Here is a 5890-nt window from a genome sequence, read left to right as displayed (position 1 = left end):
TCAGGATTTGGATCTGTATTTTTTCGAAAGAAAAAAAAAACAGCTAAAATCACTGATTTTTTTTTTTTTTGTTCCTACAGTATTAGTAACCTCAATAACATTAATTTCCACTCATTTCCAGTCTATTCTGAACACCTCACAATATTGTTTTTAGGTCAAAAGGTTGCACTGAGGTCACTGGATGAGTAAGCTAAGTGACACAAGTGGGTGGCACAAACACCTGGCCCATCTAGGGGGGAAATTTACTAAGCTCCCGATTTTGACCGAGATGCCGTTTTTTCATCAAAGTGTCATCTCGGTAATTTACTAAACTCAAATCACGGCAGTGATGAGGTCATTCGTAATTTTTTGCAAGTCCAAGAAAAAAATTACGAATGAATACACCATCGGTCAAAACGCGGCTGTTTAAGTATGAATCTCGGTCATTTACTAAGAAGTGCAAAGCAAAAAAATACAAAACACTGCCGTGAAAAATTACAACTCGTAAAAAAGTGCTAAAAAAAAACAGACCTGCTTTTTTTTTCCGTGATTTGATAGGCATGCACGGATCCATGAGATCCGTGCATGTATATCAGTTGGAAGGGGTGGGAAAGTGCTTTTTTTTTCATAAAAAATTGCGTGGGGTCCCCCCTCCTAAGCATAACCAGCCTCGGGCTCTTTGAGCCGATCCTGGTTGCAGAAATATGGGGAAAAAAATGACAGGGGTTCCCCCATATTTAAGCAACCAGCATCGGGCTCTGCGCCTGGTCCTGGTTCCAAACATACGGGGGACAAAAAGAGTAGGGGTCCCCCGTATTTTTAAAACCAGCACCGGGCTCCACTAGCTGGACAGATAATGCCACAGCCGGGGGTCACTTTTATATAGTGCCCTGCGGCCGTGGCATCAAAAATCCAACTAGTCACCCCTGGCCGGGGTACCCTGGGGGAGTGGGGACCCCTTCAATCAAGGGGTCCCCCCCCCCAGCCACCCAAGGGCCAGGGGTGAAGCCCGAGGCTGTCCCCCCCCCCCATCCAATGGGCTGCGGATGGGGGGGCTGATAGCCTTTGTTGTAAAAGAAAAGATATTGTTTTTAGTAGCAGTACTACAAGTCCCAGCAAGCCTCCCCCGCATGCTGGTACTTGGAGAACCACAAGTACCAGCATGCGGCGGAAAAACTGGCCCGCTGGTACCTGTAGTACTACTACTAAAAAAATACCCAAAAAAAGACAAGACACACACACCGTGAAAGTATAATTTTATTACATACATACACACATACATACATACTTACCTTAAGTTCCCACGCAGGTCGGTCCTCTTCTCCAGTAGAATCCAAGGGGTACCTGTTGAAGAAATTATACTCACGAGATCCAGGGGACCAGGCTCCTCGGGAAATCCAGGGGTAATCCACGTACTTGAAAAAAATAACAAAACGGTGTCCCGACCACGAACTGAAAGGGGACCCATGTTTGCACATGGGTCACCTTTCCACGAATGCCAGAAACCCACTTTGACTTCTGTCTAAGTGGGTTTCTTCAGCCAATCAGGGAGCGCCACTTTGTAGCACTCTCCTGATCAGCTGTGTGCTGCTGTCCTCACTGACAGGCGGCACACGGCAGTGTTACAATGTAGCGCCTATGCGCTACATTGTAACCAATGATGGGAACTTTCTGCTCAGCGGTGACGTCACTTTAGGTCAACCGCAGGGCAGAAAGTTCCCATCATTGGTTACAATGTAGCGCATAGGCGCTACATTGTAACACTGCCGCGTGCTGCCTGTCAGTGAGGACAGCAGCACACAGCTGATCAGGAGAGTGCTACAACGTGACGCTCCCTGATTGGCTGAAGAAACCCACTTAGACAGAAGTCAAAGTGGGTTTCTGGCATTCGTGGAAAGGTGACCCATGTGCAAACATGGGTCCCCTTTCAGTTCGTGGTCGGGACACCGTTTTGTTATTTTTTTCAAGTACGTGGATTACCCCTGGATTTCCCGAGGAGCCTGGTCCCCTGGATCTCGTGAGTATAATTTCTTCAACAGGTACCCCTTGGATTCTACTGGAGAAGAGGACCGACCTGCGTGGGAACTTAAGGTAAGTATGTATGTATGTGTGTATGTATGTAATAAAATTATACTTTCACGGTGTGTGTGTCTTGTCTTTTTTTGGGTATTTTTTTAGTAGTAGTACTACAGGTACCAGCGGGCCAGTTTTTCCGCCGCATGCTGGTACTTGTGGTTCTCCAAGTACCAGCATGCGGGGGAGGCTTGCTGGGACTTGTAGTACTGCTACTAAAAACAATATCTTTTCTTTTACAACAAAGGCTATCAGCCCCCCCATCCGCAGCCCATTGGATGGGGGGGGGGACAGCCTCGGGCTTCACCCCTGGCCCTTGGGTGGCTGGGGGGGGACCCCTTGATTGAAGGGGTCCCCACTCCCCCAGGGTACCCCGGCCAGGGGTGACTAGTTGGATTTTTGATGCCACGGCCGCAGGGCACTATATAAAAGTGACCCCCGGCTGTGGCATTATCTGTCCAGCTAGTGGAGCCCGGTGCTGGTTTTAAAAATACGGGGGACCCCTACTCTTTTTGTCCCCCGTATTTTTGGGACCAGGACCAGGCGCAGAGCCCGATGCTGGTTGCTTAAATATGGGGGAACCCCTGTCATTTTTTCCCCCATATTTTTGCAACCAGGATCGGCTCAAAGAGCCCGAGGCTGGTTATGCTTAGGAGGGGGGACCCCACGCATTTTTTTTTTTGATTTTACATTGTTTAATTAAAAAAAAAAAAAAAATCAACCCCAGCACGGATCACACAGATCCGGCCGAGATTGATTGTAAAAAAAGTCGGCAGTGTTTTGCTAATCACTGCCGTAAAAAAATAAAAAAAAACACGAATGACATCGACATCGGAAGAAAAGAAAAACCCGAATACGACAGCTTAGTAAATCCATCGTAACAAATTCAAAAAGTTGCAGTTTTACACTTTCGATGTCATTCGTGATTGAACTTTGACCTTTTTTCGGAAATTACGAATGTTAGTAAATGTACCCCTAGGAGTGGCACTGCAGTGTCAGACAGGATGGCAGTTTTACAAACTAGGCCCCAAACAGCACATCATGCAAAGAAAAAAAGAGGTGCAAGATGGAATTGTTCTTGTGCCCTCCCACCCACCCTTATGTTGTCTAAACAGGACATGAACAGTTTAATAAACCCATCATTTCAGCGAAAGGTGGTCCCCTGGAAAAAGCTCACCAAGTTCTCAGAGTCATAGCTAGCTACAAACATACCACCTCCATATTTGATGACTTTTCACATTATAAGATGAGGCAAGAGGAAGAGGACAGTGTCAAGAAGGTAATTAAAAATTAGAGAGGGACACACAATTAGGAACAACATACAGGCTTCACCTCCACTCCTATATTGGTGTGGAACAGAAAGAACCTAGGGGTAATTAAGACCTGATCATAGCAGCAAATTTGTTTGCAGTTGGGAAAACCATGGGGCTCAGTCCGAGTTGATCGCTCGCTGCCGATTTTCACAGCGCAACAATCAGCTCACTACTGTGCATGCGTATGCACCGCAATGCGCAGGCGCATCATACAGGTACAAAGCGGATCATTGCTGAGAGATGGATTTAACAAAGAATCCATTTGCACAGCTGACCGCAAGGAGATTGACAGGAAGAGGGTATTTGTGGGCGGCAACTGACCGTTTTCTGGGAGTGTTTGGAAAAACACAGGCGTGTCCAAACGTTTGCAGGGCAGGTGTCTGACGTCAATTCCGGGACAAAAAAATACTGAAATGATTGCAAGGGCTGAGTAAGTTCAGAGCAACTCAGAAACTGCACAAAATGTTTTTGCAGAGCTCGGCTGCAAAACCGTTCGCACACTTGCAAAGCTTAAATACACTCCCCTGTGGGCGGCGACTATGCATTTGCATGGCTGCTAAAAGTGACTAGCGAGCGATCAACTCAGAATGACCCCCCATGTACGCTGCAGGTGTGGCAGATGTAACATGTGCAGAGTGAGTTAGATTTGGGTGGGTTATATTGTTTCTGTGCAGGGTAAATACTGGCTGCTTTATTTTTACGCTGCAATTTAGATTTTGGTTTGAACACACCCCACCCAAATCTAACTCTCTCTGCACATGTTATATCTGCTCCCCCTGCAGTGCACGTGGTTTTGCCCAACTGCTAACAAATTTGCTGCTACGATCAGGTCTGAATTACCCCCTTTAACCAAGCAATTGTATAATTACCACATTACTGGACAAATTGAAAAACTAGGGGCCAAAGCCTCCAAATTTTACCCCCTTCTCATTTTTCAGGGATTACGATATTCTCGGATTTAATGCTGGGAATACAAATAAACTGGTTTATACCACAGGATCAAAATTGGATATTTTCCCCTCCACAGAGTCTGGAGACTTATTTTATGAAAATCTTATGGATTTCTTTATTTCTATTTTTTAATTGCATTTTTATTTACATATTTTGTGGCAAATACCTTATTTTCATTTTTCACAGCTCCCAGTTACACGCATGTGAGCATATCTGTGTGTCCCTCTTACTTGCATGTGAGCATACCTGGGTGTCAGGTGGGTTCGGTACAGTACTAAGCAGGACTGTGCAGTGATTTTTTGTTATTCAGCCCCTGCCCTAGTGGAGCTTACCACTCTACAGTCCAAACTCATTTCATACTACAAGCATACCTACCAACTTTTCTATTGTAGAGAGAGGGACACACGTGCGGCGAGGCCGCGCAAGCTCCCGAAAAGGGGCGTGGCTAATAAAGGGTGTGTGGCTTCACGGGAGGACCCGTGGTTGCGAACCACGCCCCCGTTTTCATCACTGAGCGGGCATGCCCAGCGCTGGGTGAGCCACTGGCATGCCCCCTCTCCCTCTGACTCCAGTGAATAGACGTTGTGTGCATGCGCACAGCATCTATTCACCGCTGCTCTGCTAAGCAGGGTAGCGAGTGCATGAGCATCCCAACTGTCCCCCCCACTGCAGGACACTGCAGCCCGCGGGTGGGACAGCGGGACAGTCCCCATAAAATGGGACTGTCCCTCGAAAATTCAGGACAGTTGGGAGGTATGCTACAAGTAGGACTGTGGGAGGAAGCAATGCTAACCTTTGTGCCACCAGCATGCCTCAGCCTGGCAAGCCAGACAGCTTCCTGGCTGTAGTGTAAGCCACCATGAGACTCCATACTAGGCCCTTATTCAATAACTGTACATCACAGAAGCTCCTGGCCCATCTAGTGGTGCAGTGCAATGGAAAGTTGAGATTTAATTTTGCAATGCAAGATCACTGAACCTTCGTTCTAACACCGCAAGGTTTTGCGATAACCCGACGCAGCCCTAACATCGAACAATTATTAAGGAGAAAACATTTACATAATAAAGGAAAAGAACCCTGTACAGCAAATGCACATCCTGTAAATAATACCAAAATGTGGAACATTAATAAATCCAAATTAAGGATGACTAATTGGAGCCATTAATTTGAGCCCCTAACATGCAATAATTGAGTAGAACCTCTATCTAATGCTGGGTACACAGTGCACACTAGAAGATATATCTACTAGAGATGAGCGGGTTCAGACAGGGAACCCTTGGAATTATATGGCAGACATATAGAAATACAGTAGGTGTGTTTGGAAAATCTAGTTTTCCCCGGCAGTTGCCAGAGAAAATGAAGTAGGAGATGTTGCCATGTCACGTTCTGCTGTATTATGATTATATCTCTTCTGACTGACTTTGGCAACAAATGTGGTCTCTCCCCATTTTGTACTCAGAATTGTACTGTACGTTTATTAGAAAACACTTCATCAAACTTGGAATTTCTATTTCCACCTTTGCAGTTACAGTATATGTTTTCACAAATCTGGTTGTGATGTTGAAGCATGTTTC

This window comes from Pseudophryne corroboree, chromosome 3, assembly GCF_028390025.1.
Source record: "Pseudophryne corroboree isolate aPseCor3 chromosome 3, aPseCor3.hap2, whole genome shotgun sequence".
In the NCBI taxonomy this organism is placed as follows: Eukaryota; Metazoa; Chordata; class Amphibia; order Anura; family Myobatrachidae; genus Pseudophryne; species Pseudophryne corroboree.
This window is presented reverse-complemented; position numbering follows the sequence as displayed.